We start from the raw sequence: 16,730 nt of genomic DNA, 5'->3' as shown, positions 1-16,730 counted from the left end.
ACATTGTCCTTGCCTCCCCTATCTAGTGCGAATAGAGCTTAGGAAGCCTGATACAGAGTCCCCGGACCACCCTGTCTAAGTCTAGGGAAAAACCTCTTAAAAGTCCCTTGCTCACCATACTCGTAACAAGAACGGTCCAGCATAGGTCGCTGAACAGAAGCGGTATAACCCTCATGCTCTCGGTAGCTGGGCTACGCGCCCCTATGATGACCCGAAGAATAATGATTGGCCCCTGATGGGCCCCTAACAGACACCTGCATAGCGAACTGAACCGGATGCCCTGAATACACCTGAGAACTCTTCCCCTTAGAGAAGGAGCTGCTGAAATTTCCACCCTTTCGGGCCTTCTTCTCTGCCTGCTTTGTGTAACCCTCCTGTCTAATCCCCTCAACAATATGGACATGTTCCATTACTTCCTAGAATGAAGGCCCAGTGGCTACAAGCTGAAGAGCTGATAACTGAAATCCAGTGTTCAATCCTTTCACAAAATGTCTGACCCTCTCCTTCTCAGCAGGCAGCAACTGAAGAGCATAAATAGCAACAGAAGAGTTCCCTTGATCAATATTACCAAACTCATCATTCTTCTTGTCCCTCAAAGTATGCGGAACATACTTCTTTAAAAACACCGAATAGAACTGAACCCAAGTCAACGGAGGTGACCCAGCTGGCCTGCACTTCACATATGCTCTCCACCATAACTTGGCATCACCCAAGAGCTAAAAAGTCAAAAACTCACCATACTTGTCCACCGCCCCATCTTATGTAGCCTCTCATGACAATCTATAATGAACTCGTATGCATAATCTAAATCAGTACCATAGAAAATTGGAGGCTTTGTTTTAGTGAACCTCCAAATAATCATGCCCCTTACCGATCATCACCGGTCCTGCAACCGACCTCAAAAATGTCTCAAAACCTGAAACTTCATCTAATCGAGGAGCCACGACTGCGGCATGCTGAACTCCCGAAGCCTTAACTCTGTCCAAAACTAGGGCTGCTATCTCTGCACCCCGTCCTGCTGTAATGACCGGTATCGCTCCGGTCTGTGCCAACCCGTGTAGCTAGTTCAGTACCTAAGCCATCACATCAGGTAAGCCTGGAGCAGCTGCAGCCCCTGGCAGAGCTAGCACTGCCGCTGGCTAAGCTGGTACGACTGCATTTTCCGTGGCCTCGTTAGGGGCCACTGGAGGCACGGGATCAGCTGCTGGAACCCCGCCCCTAACCGGTGCTACTCCTCTACCTCCACAACTACCTCTGCCTGTTGCCGCGCATATTCTCACCATCTGCGAGAGAATGAAAGATAGTGAGATACCAATTTGAGTCTTCCAGATACCAATTGAATCAAGTAGCACGAAAGAATGAAAGGAAGAGAATTTTCCTAGTGTCCGGTAGCCTCCCGAAGATAAGTACAGACGTCTCCGTACCGATCCGCAAGACTCTACTAGAAATGTCCTTATAGGAAGAGATCAATGAACCTAAAGCTCTGATACAAACTCTGTCACGACTCAACCCGCCATGACTGGCACCCACACTAACTTCTAGTGGGCGAACTAATACGCTTGACCATCTACTCATTCAAAGTCCATTTATACTTAGTCGATTCATTCAGTTCACAATATATTAACGCAAGATTAAGTCAAAGTGGTCATGCAATAAAACAATAATGTAAATGCGAAAGTCCTAACTATTACAACCCCAAAATCTGAAAGTCACTGTACAAGAACTCTAATCCAAAACATGTCTACGGAATCCATACAGTCCGAAATAAACAAAAATCAATGTCTAGAATGGAAATAGACATTAAAATAAAGGAAGATCTTTGGGTGGCCTGGCACGGATAGAAGCTCACCCTCAATCTGTCAGCAAATGGCCTCAAGCCAAATATGAAGTTGAGTGGCAGTCTCTGGATCACAATCTACACTCTAAAAGAATGCAACAAGGTAGTATTAGTACAAACACTATGTACCGGTAGATATCATAGGCCGACTAAGATTAGTATCATGCATGAATCATAAAATCAATAAAATAGATAGACCAGTCAACAACAAATAATTAGATAGTCAACACCAAGTCAACCAATGATATTAGCAATCAAGTCAATGGAAGCAAGCAAAGGAATAAATCTCACGGCAATATTCTCACTTTTTTAGTCACTGATCACTCGTGTACATACATGCTAATTGGTGTATTTTCCCAATAGCTATAACCTGCAGGGGACCCATGATGTCCATGTACCACTCATTCAGAAACTGACCTCAAATCACGAGCCCATAATCTCGGTCACATTCTCATCCCCTATCAAATGTACCCATAATCTAGGTCACATCCTCACCCCCTGTCAAATGTCCCTTTTTATATGTGTGTGTATGTGTCTGTATATATATATATATATATATATATATATATATATATGTGTGTGTGTGTGTGTGTGTGTCTGTATACACACACACACACACACACACACACATACATACATACATACATATATATATATATATATATATATATATATATATATATATTGTGACATGACTTTCAATGATTGATTATCAAGTAGTATCTCTTTTTCATCAAGAAGATCATATTAACTTCTCACCACAATTGTCATCAAATAATAGATCACAACACATTGAATAATGGCATTAAGCCCACATTATCACTCAATCAATAGCATATAGTACTTCCAATCACACATTATGCCCGAAGACTAGACATGCTTTCTCCTATCAATCTCATAACACATACAATCAACTAATCAAAGTCTAACTCAAGTAAGTCGTAACCTACCTCAACTGTAGAGCTAGAACAGTGCGAATCACTCCGCCATAGCCTTTCCCTTCATTAATGCCTCGGAACGCTCAAAATCTAGAATACATAAGGCTAGGTAAGAAATTGTTCATCTAATCATTAACAATGTCAACTTTAGGGAAGAAATCCCACCAATTCGACCCTCTTTCATTGGAGAATATAACTCTAGGTAATAATTTGCCCTAGTATTGATTACCACCTGTCACAATATGTTAATTCATGGTCTTTATATTCAATTAAACCCTTTTTCATTAACTTCCATGCTAAAGTTGTCACCTTTACGAAACTAATTCACCATTAATAAGTATCCAGATATTGAATTATCAAGTAAGAAGTAATAATTCATGCTTTTAGATGATAAACAGTCAATAATATTCATAACCCACCAACTATTAAAGGTCTATTAAGTTCTGGGGTTACTAGTCGTTAATTCACTACTATAGACCCATTAGAATGGTAATAATCTTAGAACTGATTGCTTAATGAAGGAAGGAAGGGTTGAGACTTACCTGTCAAGAATACTCTTGCCCTAGCCTTAGAAATTCACCCTAGCTGCTCCTTAGAAACTGTTTTGTAGTTTTATGAATAAAGAATTCGGACTAAGTGTTTAAAAATCGGGATTTCGCCCTTGTCGACCGCTGCAGCGGATGTCCTATCCGCTACGGCGGTCTTGCTATAGCGGCCGGAGACCCACTGTAGTAGACGAAGACCCGCTGTAGTGGACACCCCATTTCCCATAAACCCGTGGCAACGACGAGTACGCCGCTACAACGGCCTCACCGTAGCGGTGCCACTGAACCAGTGAGCTCGCTAATTCCAGCAGTCTTGTACTCTATTCTCCCAAATTCATCTGAGGCTTCACAAACACAAACAAAATATGCACATCAATGTAAAAACACCATATGAACTCCTTCGTAGCCTCGGAATCCCCAACGGGTGTCTAATTTCCTTTGTCACCCCTTCTAATGGACTCAATACAACCAAACAATGATAAAAAAACAAGCCAAGTTTTCGGTACTTAGACTTCCATATTTGAGTTTCCATTGGCTTGTTTTACCCTTGGAAAGGTTCTATTAGGAGGGTGATCCTAGACTTTCCATAACGACCAGGAAGGTCGTTACACTAAGGCCCGAAAAATGTCTGCCAAGATAATACGGGCTAGATCAAAATACCTAGTTCCTTGATCTTTGGTCGCGCCGTAGAAAATAGACTGAGATAGGTAGATTACCCGGGTGTCTGTAGCTAGCGACTCATCTTTTGGGAACACTATAGTACCCAATAAGGTGATGGCAAATGCTGAAGGCCCAGCAGCTTCCCACTCTTCTCTATTCTTGAACTCTACCTGATACAAAGTATACCCAGTATTCTCTCTAAATTGCCGATACAGATATTTGAAGGCTACTGTGGGCTCATTTGCTCAAGGTGCCTCGGTTAAGGCAAGGTATTTCATGATCTGGCAAATAAATGGCATTTGGGGAAATAACCAGTTATGGTCTGGTTTATGTCTTCTTCTTAGACAAGTTCCCTTACTATCTATGGCATCCCTAATCCCTTCTAGAGTTGGTGTCATCTCAATGTCGCTGAAGTGGAATAACATTTCTTTGTCGTCCCAATACCCGGCCAACACTTCTATGAGCTCTGGACTACCATCATAGTCTTGATTGAGGGTAAATGACCCAAGTCGCAACTAATAGTCTTTCAGTGTGCCTCACCTAACTATTCCCATCAAGCTCTAAGCAAATCCGGAGCCGTGACAATAATGTCAACAGAATCCTTCTTTCCATCTACAAAATAAACACTGTTAGGATCCCCTTCCCCTTCTCGTAGGGCCAATAGTTCAACACATAGGCACAAGCATGTTTCCACAAAGCACATAAATGAGATGCGGCGTCTTCGGGTCATAAACCGTCCGAACACGAGGTAGTCTTCTTAATGAACCTTAGGTCTCATCTAGGTATGAATGCTCTAGTTCGATAGGGATTTGGCTTCGCTTTATCCTAGTTATCACTAGAGCGGGCTTTTGCAAATGACCTAGCACCCGAGCGGACTACTGGGGATGAACGGTTAGGGTTGTTGGAAGACCGCGAACCAACCTCGCCTCATAAAGGTTCCAAAATAAATTTGATTTTTTAGTGAAGGATCGACTGTGTGCTCCACGAAATCACCTTTGAAACAAAGTGTAAAATAAATGCCAGGAGTGGCGGAGTTATGATATGCATGCAATGACAATTATAATTGCGGGAAAGTAAACATATAAGTAGTTAAAGCAAATAAATTCACATTACACTGGAATCCTTATGGTTAGAACTTTTAAGTCCCCAGCGGGGTCGCCAACTGGTTCGCATTTTACGGGCGGGGTTAGTGCTCGGAAAGCTACTACGCGTTTGTTGGTGCTCTTTTGGACTTGTCTTGAAAAAGAGTCGCCAACTAATTTTTAGAAAATTAGGAAAACCGGGTTGAAGGGTTTATTCAAATACCGTGAAAAAAATTTCATAATTCAAAATTCTATGTAAGAATTCTAGTGATCTCCTGGGGAAGGTGTTAGCATCCCAGTATTAAGGATCCGTACTATACGGATGACCTTCGAATTCCAGTGTGTGATTAGTTGCATGAACTACTTATTTAGTGTTTTCTTTCCACATTTATAAAAATATTGTCATTTGCTTGCATATCACTTGGTTTTGAAAAGAATTGAATGTATTCTCTTTATATATAGGTACTTTAGGTTCGGATTTATAATATCATGATAAGAATAGGCTCCTCTTATGTATAAGGATAGTGTATTTTATCTTGTAAAAAGTATAAAAATATTGTCTATTGAAAATGTATATGTATGTATATAGGTATATATATTCATATTTTACTCTCACACTTCGTTTCGGGTCAATCCGTACGATATGTTAGAACGTCTTATCTTAAACTTAGTATTTACAAACGTGTTTCACTCATTTTGAATACATTTGATTTTATAAAATGACTCGATTTTTATTGTCAAGAATCTGTGTATGAAAATAATTGTTTTTCTTTTTAAGCAGGTCTTGAGCCAAAAAATCAAGTTCCCTTTTTTCATGTTTTCAGAAGCAGATGGGCTTTGCTTTTAGCCCAGTGTCATTTGTTATTTCGTTCAAAATTAAGTGGGCTTTTAGGCCCAAAACCTTTAGTTCATTGTCGGGCTTCATCCCAAATAAAACCTTTTGATTTTTATTTCATTTTAGCCTAGAATATATCCCAGTTTGAAAATGCCTTGCTTTACTTCACAATCAATCCATTTTGTTGAAGAGAATGTACTAGTACTCATGGTTTGTTGAAAATTCTTTATGTTTTCATTATCTTGTACTAAAAAAAGGTTTTGTCACCCTTTGAATTTTGAAAACCGTTACGCTTAGTTTGGGATTTGATAATCCATTCGGGGACCAAAAGTCGACTAAACGGCATGTGTACCGTTGTCCTAAGGTGGCTAGTTCTAAACATAAAATTCCTATATAATGGGAATGTTTACAAATATAATACAACATCAAATGTAAATAGATAAATAAGAGATAAGTTAGTCTAGGCGGAATACCAAGCCCCTGGTTAACCATTTTTACCTATGGTTGGGCCTTCAGCGTGCATATGATATTCACTTCTTTTTCTCTTCATCGGACTCAATTTATTATGAAAGAATCGACCTATTGGGTTTGGCTTCGAACCGGCCCAAGTGGCCGATACAGTGAGGAGGACGAAAAGAAAAAAGGAAATAGGTTAGAATTAATACATTTTAACTTATCATGATTGTTACACCTTCGAAAAATTTCGCGTCGTTCGCATATTAAGTAAAATAATGTAAGTCCAAAGTGGACATGAAGCCCTTATGAAGTCAAGGAATATATCTAACAATTTTAAGTATGTACCTTAAGGTTTCGGAGTTAAATGAATCGGTAGAAGCAAGTTCGATGAAAGGTTAGCATTGGTGTCATGTTTTTAGGAAGATTTCGCATCATTTGTGCTATACATTATTTAGCATTAGCTTGACAGGGAGTTATAGGACTCCTTATATGGTTAATGAAGGTTTACATAAGTGTCAAGAAAGTATCATAAGGATTAATGCTCAAATAAATCGAAAAAACGCATTTTTGCTAAACTTGGAGTTTGTGGGTAGTTTGCGGCCGCATACTGAGTTTGCTATGAAGCATACTGGACGAAAATTTACCATTTTGGCTGAGCTCACTACCCAGTACCACCCATGTTGTGGAGGGAGTATGCAGCCGCAATTCCAACTTGCTAGGCCGCATCTCCCCCGCAACACAGAGCGGTTAAACTCCAAAAGATCCCATTTTTCATATCCACTTTCTACACTTCTCTCCCCATATTATTAGAGTGTTCTTGATGGTTCCATAACATTCCAAAACCTTCCACACCATCAAAAGGGAATATCGAACTCCAAAACCGCAAGCCAACTCATGGAAGATGATTGTTCTTGCCTCTACTTCAGATTGTAGTGAATTTGATCTTGGAAGAAGTAGAGTAGACTTAATGGTTTAACAAGTCTTGGAAAGGAAAAGAATCATAGTGGAGAAGTCACAAGGTATTAATTTGAAGTTGATGGCTATGAGTTGAATTTGAAAGGGAATTTTGGATTCATTTAAGTTTAGTTTGAATGAAATCTTCTGACTATGGTATTTTTGATGTTTTTATTATTTTTTGGGATTTGTTTGGAATTTGGTGAAAGCAGATAAAATAGGGGAAGTGCTGCTCAAATTCCGCTAGCTCACTAATTACTCAAGTTTGAACTTATGGGTGTTTTCATGGCTTAACTCCGGTATGAATCCTCTTGAATGTAGATTTGCGAGCTGGGGACGAAAAACGTTAAGTAGTTAAGGAGACGAAAAGGTATGTTAAGGTTGTCCTTTTCTTTCTTATGGCATGATCACTTCGATACAAACATATATACAAATGTCCTCCATGATGACTCCATTTCTAGAAATACTAAAGCTTATAGTTCTTGATGTTCTTATGATATTATTGAAATTTATTTCATGATTATTGATCTTGTTCATTGTTGTTGATCTCATATTATGGTAATTATTCCTTCAAGGTGAGATATAGCTATGATGATGATTCCATAATGTCAATCGAAGGTTTACCGACTGATGCATGATTTATATATAAGCATCTATTTTCTCGCACCGAGCCGCGCTATAATCGGCTGAGTACGGCACGTAGATATGCACACCACTGCAGTGGGTACGTTATGATATTACCCTGGACGTGGGACACCCGGACGCGGGATGATGATGATATGATGTTAACACTGAGCCTATATGGTCGGGTACGATATTATATATAGAGGTACGATTTTTTTTTAAAAAAAAGCTATGCATGCAAGACATCCGCCTTAAGAGGCATTCAGAGGTACAAATTGATCTCTTTATCTCATGTTATCCTCATACTTCCATTATTTCTCTACTCATGCCTTACATACTCGGTACATTATTCGTACTGGCGTCCTTTTTTTGTGGACGCTGCGTTCATGCCCGCGGGTAGACAGGACTACGGATCAGACCACGAGGCCGCTTCATTAGCGATTGTACAGGAGCGCTCCAATTATTCTGGAGCTGCAGTTCAGCTGGTATTATTCTGTTGTGTGCATATATGGGCATGGCGGGGTTCTGTCCCATCTTTATAATGTTATGCGCTCCATGTAGAGGCTCGTAGAGAGATGTATATAGTTAGATGTTCTATAACCTCATCGGTTCATATTTTGTATTTCATTTTTGGTAGCCTTGTCGGCTTGTATAATGGGCATAGTTGATGGTGATTATATAGATGTGCATATATCTCTTGGACTCAAGTTTCTTACAGATTATGATAGTTTTATCCATGTGGCCCACTTAGATATGATTACAAGATGTATGTTGGGAGGTGTTCGATAGGTTAGCTCTGAGTGCTCGTCATAGCCCTTCGATTAGGTCGTGATAAAAGTGGTATTAGAGCAGTTCATCCTAGGGTTTGTCTATGAGCCGTATCTAGTAAAGTCTTGTTTATGAGTGTGAAGCGCGTCACAATTACAAACAGGAGGCTGCGGGGCATTTAGGAATCATTGAACTTTCTTTCTCATCTTAGATCGTGCTATAGAGCCATGTTATAAGGATTCCCTTTTACTTGACAGTGTGTTATAATTTCGGTGATGCCTGTGAAGAGAAAAGCTACAATGGCCCAGAAGGGAAAGTCAGTGGCAGGTCGGAAAACTGGATGGGTACCGCTTACAGATGTAGAGAAGGGCGAGTCCCAGAACGAGGTTCCATCTCAATCCTCCCAAACTCCGCCCACTCTAGAGGAGCCCCAGCTCCAGCTCCAGCACCCCCAGTTCCTCCACCGGATCCCTCAACCAAGAGATAAGAGAGGTTATTAAGTTGCTGACCCAGTTAGTAGCCGCTCAGGCTTAGCGACAGGGTGCGGGTCATGGTGATAGGGCTGTTAGTGCTAGAGTTCGTGATTTTTGTTAACTTAGACCCTCTAGAATTCTTTGGGTAAAAGCTAGATGAGGACCCGCAGAACATTATAGATGGGATGTTGAGGACATTGTAGGTGATGCATGCTTCAGATATTGAGTCAGTAGAGTTGGCCTCTTACAGATTACGGGATGTGGCTGTCATTGGTATAATACCTGGGTGTCTTCTAGAGGGGTTAATGCACCTCCACTTGTGTGGCAGGAATTTGAAGATGCTTTTCTTCGACATTATTTGCCACCAGAAATTAGACGGGTGATAAGTTTCTAAAACCTAGACAGGGAAACATGAGTGCTTGAGAGTATAGCCTTCATTTTAACTCATTAGCTAGGTATGCTCCAGCTATGGTAGCTGATATGGGAGATCATGTCCTCCAGTTTGTGAGTGGTTTCAGACTACATTTGATTGATGGCCTCACTTCAGAAAGGTATGGATATTTCTAGCATTCAGGCCCATGCCAAGAATTTGAAAGAGCAGCAGTAAGAATGGAGGAGTAAGTATGAGCCTGATGAAGGTTATAGTAAGAGGGCTAGATCGTCAGGTCTTGTTAGTGAGTTTAGAGGGGGTCGGAGGCAGCAGTATTCTAGGCACTCAGGCCATTCAGCGACTAATGCACCTCCACAGTTTGCGGGCTAGATATTTGATCGACCTATTCACTTCGGACCGGGTCAGAGTTTCAGAGCTTTGAGTTCTCAGTATAGGGGTGATTCAAGCCAGATGAGACCACATTTACCATGATGTACTCAGTGTGGTAAGTTGCATGCTAGACAGTGTCTCTTGGGTTTGGATGCTTGTTATGCCTGTGGTCAGCGAGGCTATATTATGCGTGACTGTCCATCGAGAGGTAGTAAAGGAATAGTTCAGCTTACAGGATCAGCAGCAGGTTCGTCATCATTTGTATGCCCCATGGGGAAAAGTTCACAGACACCAGCAGGCTGTAGTAGAGGTAGAGGAGGAGCCTCCAGTTCAAGCAGTCCTCAGAACCACATCTATGCACTAGCTGAACAACAGGATCTCGAGTCTTTACCTGATCTGGTTACAGGTATATTATCAGTGTCTTCTCACGATGTATATGCATTGATTGATCCAGGTTCTACATTGTCATATGTTACTTCTTATATTGTCGGTTAGATTGGGGTGAAACCTGAGTTGATTAAACCTTTTGAGGTGTCTACACTCGTTGGTGACCCAGTGATAGCTAGACGGGTATATAGAAATGGTGTAGTTATAGTCTGTGATCATCGTAATATGGCAGATTTGATTGAGTTATATATGGTAGATTTTGATGTTATTATGGGTATGGATTGGTTGGCTTCTTGTTATGCTAACGTTTATTATAGGACAAAGATGGTTCGATTTCAATTTTCAGGAGAACCAGTTCTAGAGTAGAAGGGTAAAATAGCATCTCCGAAAGGTAGGTTTATTTCCTATCGCAAAGCAAGAAAGATGATTGCCAAAGGCTGTATCTACCATTTAGTTCGGGTTCAAGATACAGAAGCAAAGTCGCCGACTCTTCAATTTGTCCAAGTAGTTAATGAGTTTCCAGATGTATTCCCGGACGAGCTTCCAGGTTTTCCACCAGAATAGGAGATTGATTTTTCCATTGCTGTGTTACCAGATACTAAGCCAATATTTATTCCTTCTTATAGAATGGCACCGGCAAAATTGAGGGAATTGAAGGAGCAGTTGAAGGATTTTCTTGAGAAATGTTTTATCAGGCCTAATACATCGTCGTGGGGAGCACCAGTGTTATTTGTGAGGACGAAAGATGGCTCCTTGTGAATATGTATCGATTATAGATAGCTGAATAAGGTGACGATAACGAACAAGTATCCACTTCTAAGAATTGATGATTTATTTGATCAGCTGCAGGGTGCCAAATGGTTCTCAAATATAGATTTGAGATCAGGGTACCACCAAGAGACATTTAAGGAGAAGGACATTCAAAAGACGGCCTTCACAATTAGATATGGTCATTTTGAGTTTCGGGTAATATCGTTCGGGTTGACTAATGCACCGGAAGTATTTATAGATTTCATGAACAGTGTATTCAGGCCTTTCCTAGATTTATTTGTGATAGTGTTTAAAGATGATACCCTGGTATATTCTCGATCTGAGGTAAAGCATGCAGAATATTTACGTACTGTCCTTAGAGTTCTTCAGGCCCAGGAGTTATATGCAAAGTTCTCTAAATGTGAGTTCTGGTTTAATTCTGTGACTTTTCTGGGGCACATTATTTCAGCTGGTGGTATTCGGGTAGATACCCAGAAAATTAAAGTTGTAAAGACTTGGCCGAGACATACAACACCTACTGAAGTTCGTAGTTTTCTAGGCTTGACATGTTATTACAGAAGATTTGTAGAAGGTTCTTCTTCTATCTCTACGGCACTGACGAAGCTGACTCAGAAAATAGCTAAGTTTCAATGAATAGATGCTTACGAGCACAGTTTTCAGTAGTTGAAGAATAGATTGACTTCAGTCCCGATTTTGACACTTCCGGAAGGATCGGAGGGATACGTCATTTATTGTAATGCTTCAGGTGTTGGACTAGGTAGTGTGTTGATGCAACATGGCAAGGTTATAGCTTATACTTCAACACAGTCGCGGAAACACGAGCAGAATTACCCGACCCATGATCTAGAGTTGGCTGCAGCGATTCATGCATTGAAGATTTGGAGGCACTATGTGTATGGCGTTCATATTAATACCTATACAGACCACAAAAGTCTCCAGTATATTTTCAAATAGAAGGAATTGAATTTACGGCAAAGGCGATGGTTAGAGTTATTGAAAGATTATGATGTTAGCATTTTGTATCATCCTGGAAAGGCAAATGTAGTAGTTGATGCCCTTAGCCATAGATATCCATAGGTGGCTTATGTGATGTCCAGCCAGAGAAAAGGGAGTTAGCTCATGATCTTCAACAGTTAGCTAACCTAGGAGTCCGATTATTGGACTCAGGAGATATGGGAGTTACTATTCAGGATTTAGCTGTCTCGTCTTTAGCACTTAAGGTGAAAGAGCGCCAGTATAAGGATCCCATGTTAGTTCATTATAGAGATACATCCCCTCAGGAAAAGAAGTGACAATTTGAGATTTCTGCAGCTATTCTCATATACCGAGGCAGACTATGTGTTCCTGATGTTGCAAGATTATGTTACCAGATCTTGGGGGAGGCTCATTGTTCCCGTTATTCTATTCATCCAGGAACGACAAAGATGTACCATGATATTAAGGAAGTTTATTGGTGGGACAGAATGAAGAAAGACATAGCAGAGTTTGTAGCCCAATGTCCTAATTGCCAACCGGTAAAGATCGAGCACCAAAAGCCCAGTGGATTATGCAAGCTATTGAGATTCTGACTTGGAAATGGGAAGTAATTAATATGGATTTCATTACAGGATTACCTCGCTCTCAGTGTAAGTACGATTCGATATGGGTAATTATGGATAGACTTACAAAATTAGCTCATTTTCGGTCTGTCTGGACTACGTACTCAGCTGAAAATTATGCAAAGCTTTATATCAAGGAGATAGTACGACTCTATGGTGTTCTGGTATCCATTATCTCCGACAGGGGTGCGCAGTTTACAGCTAACTTCTGAAAGTCCTTCCAAAAGAGTTTGGGGACTCAAGTGAGTCTTAGCACAGCCTTTCATCCCCAGACTGATGGAAAGGCCGAGCGTACTATTCAGACTCTCGAAGATATGCTAGGGGCATGTGTGTTAGACTATGGAGGTAGTTAGGATGATCATTTGTCGCTCATTGAGTTCACGTCTAACAATAGTTATCATTCCAGTATCCAAATAGCCCCGTATGAGGCTTTATATGGGCGAAAATGTAGATCACTAATTGGATGGTTCAAAATGAGAGAGACTAAGTTAGTAGGGCCAGAATTGATCCAGCAAGCGGTGGAGAAGGTCAAGCATAATCAGGACCGATTATTGACAGCCCAGAGTCGTTAGAAGTCTTATGCAAATAATCGCCAACGACACTTAGAATTCCAAGTTGATGACTAGGTATTTTTGAAGGTGTCGCCTATGAAAGGCATAATGAAATTTGGTAAGAAGCGAAAAGTTAGTCCCCGATACATTGGACCTTACAGGATTGTACACAGAGTGGGTCATGTGGCCTATAAGTTAGATCTACCTTCAGATTTAGAGTCAGTCCATTCGGTTTTCCATGTATCAATGCTTTGCAAGTGTATTGGAGATCCTTCCAGCGTTGTACCCATTGATGATGTTCAGGTTACCGAGCAATTTTCTTACGAAGAAGTCCCTATTGCAATCCTAGATAGGCAGGTTCAGAGATTAAGGACTAAAGATGTAGCTTCAGTGAAGGTCCTTTGGAGGAATAAGAATATCGATGAGATGACTAGAGAAGTTGAAGAAGATATGAGGTCCTGGAATCCACGCTTATTTCCACTTCCAGAGGAGATTCAGACAGAGACACCATTTCTTCAGGTGCGTTATACTTTATTTTTATGATTTCTTGGTCGTGTGGGGCCATTATTTTTATTGTTGTTGTGGCCCTTTGAGGCATTATATATTTTGGGTTGTTGTCACAGGATGGTAGTAGTATAGTTATAAGTTAGCCATGTGGCCCACTTAGATATGATTATGAGATATATGTTAGGAGGTGCCCGGTAGGTTAGCTCCGGATGCTCGTTATAGCCCTCCAGTTGGGTGCAAATTAACTCATAAAACTTTCAAATGGATTAAATCCCTTCCTATTTCCAAAAATTAACCACTTCACAATCTACAGATTCAACCTTTGGTTTGAGCAGCCTGTTTTAAGCAAAATAAGTTCAGTTTCACCCCTTTGCCCTTGATCTAATGATGGGATTATAAGGCTAAATGTACTCACATAGAAAACACACACCCGATAGGCTTATAGAGTATGCCATGGTACCTTTTATTTGGTGGAAAGGAATATGAACCAAATGAACTTGACTCTCCGTAATCCTCTCCCAAGGTACCTTTAAATGGCTCTTTGATGTCAAGTGGTTTTAGTTTGCTTATGAATACTTATGGCCATACAAATACTATTATTGAACCAGTCTTAGTCGAAATACTTAATAAAAATTAATACAAGTTAGTTAAACATGTGACATAACAAGGAAAAGCTTAAAACAGAACGCTTCAACCTCACAGGGAACCAAACATTACCGCTAGAGATCATTCTTTTTAACTATAGCCACTATATGTTAACCTTCAGGTCATAATATTAAAGGGTGATGCAAACAGTCTACATATAATGGAATATAAACAAGTTCATTTCAAGTTTCTCATTCTTTTCTCTTCTTTTTACCCTTCTTAACCTTAAGATCATAAAGAACCTACTTCATGAAGCTATTAAGACCATGTGAGCAATTCCAACTTCAAATTGTTGAGGAAAGAATTCTAATTAATTCTAGATGATTACATGGTGCAGGCCACATATAAAATGAAGGGGAGCGAAACGGGACACTCTATGATGAAATGCAAGGAAAGAAGACAGATTTAAATAACCAACATTAAACATCCAAATGCAGGGATGCCATAGGCCTTTCTGAAGCACATTATGTTAAAACTAAAGAGTTTAGACACCCGTAAGAGTCTATCCTAGTTTAAGCTAAACAAAATTTACTTTTTAAACTTCAAATCATTGTGCATGAACCAACTAGACCATTTTCGTTATCAAGAAAATCAAGTTTAAATGCAGATTTGTACACACAACCTCTGCCTAGTTCTAAGAAGCATCCCACAAATACAGATTCTTGTTTTATTATAAGGGGTAGTTGGGATTAAATACTAGTGTTAAGCCTTTATAAACTAATCACTCACCCAAACATAGTCCTAATAAGAAAACCTTAACATTAACAAGGGCAAAGACCTAGTTAAGCTACCATAATTAAGCATAAACATATATTGATAAAGGCAGAAAACTAATTAAACTACTATAATCAAACATAAATAAACCTTAACCAAACACAATCACAAAAAGATAATTAACACGAATACTAACTAAACAGAAAATTAAAAGAAAAAGACTATAACAAGATAAAATATTACCTTTTTTTAGCGCAACCTTGGTTGAGAATGAATTTAAAAGCCTTGTGCTTCCTCACTCCAACTCAACCACACAAAGAAAAAAAAAGATAAATCAAACTTTGAACTAGAAGACTCAACTTAGGAAGTTAAAGCCTTAAAATTTTGACTGATAGCCCTAATTTCGAGTCAAAATGCTCAAAATCTGGACTGTATATATGGCAAGGTGTTTTAAACTTTGCGATTTGGGGTTCTATTTATTAAAACCCCCAATTTGGTAAAAAACCTAGTATACCGATGTGGGAATTCAACCAATTTCTAAAAATTTTACTTCAACAAAACAACTAACGGTTGAGATTTAACCAAATTCGAACTTGAATGGTCTATCCTGAGCCACTCGTCCTCAATCCGATTGGTCCTTGAAGAATCAATGGGATTTAAGGATTGAAGAGGTTGAGAAAAAGATTAGTAATGCAAATTGTACCAGATTCAACAAGAAAAATGGAAAAGGAAAGAGAGAAATGTATTTTACCTTCCTTGGGTGGTGTTTGGTGAATTTGGGAGGAGAGAGACTCGTTCGCAATAAATGCGACCCGATTCGGCTATGCACGTATTGAGAAAATCCTGTGGGCTCTATGTTTTTGCTATTTTTGGCAAAGTGACGCGAATAGAGGTGAGAGAAGAGCGTGGCCGCACTAGGGTTGAAAAAACCCTAGTCGCTTTTGGTTGAACACCCTTTTTAGGGGTTGTTTGGTCTGTGGTGTTGTATATATATTCATGTGTAGGTGGGGCGGGTCAGTCCATAATGGACCGGACCCGGCGAAAATTAAAGGGAAAGAAACCGCCCCAGTTTTGTATATATATACATATTGTTTATATTTTGATGTATACATGCGTATATATGCTGTACTGACACTGTATTTGGGGAAAAAATTAAAATACCATGATGGCAAAATATATACATATTGTTTATATTTTGATGTATACACGCGTATATATGCTGTACTGACACCGTATTTGGGGAAAAATTTAAAATACCATGATGGAAAAATATATACATATTGTTTATATTTTGATGTATACACGCGTATATATGCTGTACTGACACTGTATTTGGGGTAAAATTTAAAATACCATGATGGCAAAAAATAAAGGGGCTTTTAACTAGTTCAAGTTTTAATCAAAGCCAAGTTAAATTCCACGAAAGAGGATAATTACTCTAATTCAGACGCTTAATCACCAAAATAAAAATACACTTATTGTTTTTACTTAATTAATTCAATTCCCTTGACTTTGTTGGGGTAGGACACTTAATGATGACTAATTGTAAATACTTAAAATAAAGGACTTTAACAATGACATGCGGTTGTTCTTTTGCCATTGTTTTGACAAATGTAATGGCGAAA

At 39.6% G+C, this 16,730-nt stretch overlaps 1 long non-coding RNA gene across 2 annotated transcripts; it reads right to left on the bottom strand.

Moving 5' to 3' along the window:
• Positions 1-1,647: 1,647 nt before the first annotated feature.
• On the bottom strand, positions 1,648-16,050 carry LOC132619067 (uncharacterized). Of its 2 annotated transcripts, XR_009574496.1 has the most exons (4): positions 15,857-16,050; positions 15,349-15,409; positions 2,788-2,865; positions 1,648-1,922 (listed from the first exon to the last, which is right to left on the bottom strand). It is a non-coding gene; the product is annotated as an uncharacterized LOC132619067 (long non-coding RNA). The 2 variants fall into 2 exon arrangements; XR_009574497.1 differs by lacking the exon at positions 2,788-2,865.
• Positions 16,051-16,730: the final 680 nt, after the last annotated feature.

This window comes from Lycium barbarum, chromosome 11 (genome assembly GCF_019175385.1).
Source record: "Lycium barbarum isolate Lr01 chromosome 11, ASM1917538v2, whole genome shotgun sequence".
Taxonomy (NCBI): domain Eukaryota; kingdom Viridiplantae; phylum Streptophyta; class Magnoliopsida; order Solanales; family Solanaceae; genus Lycium; species Lycium barbarum.
Note: the sequence above shows the minus strand (reverse complement) of the source record. Positions and strands in the feature narration are given on the sequence as shown.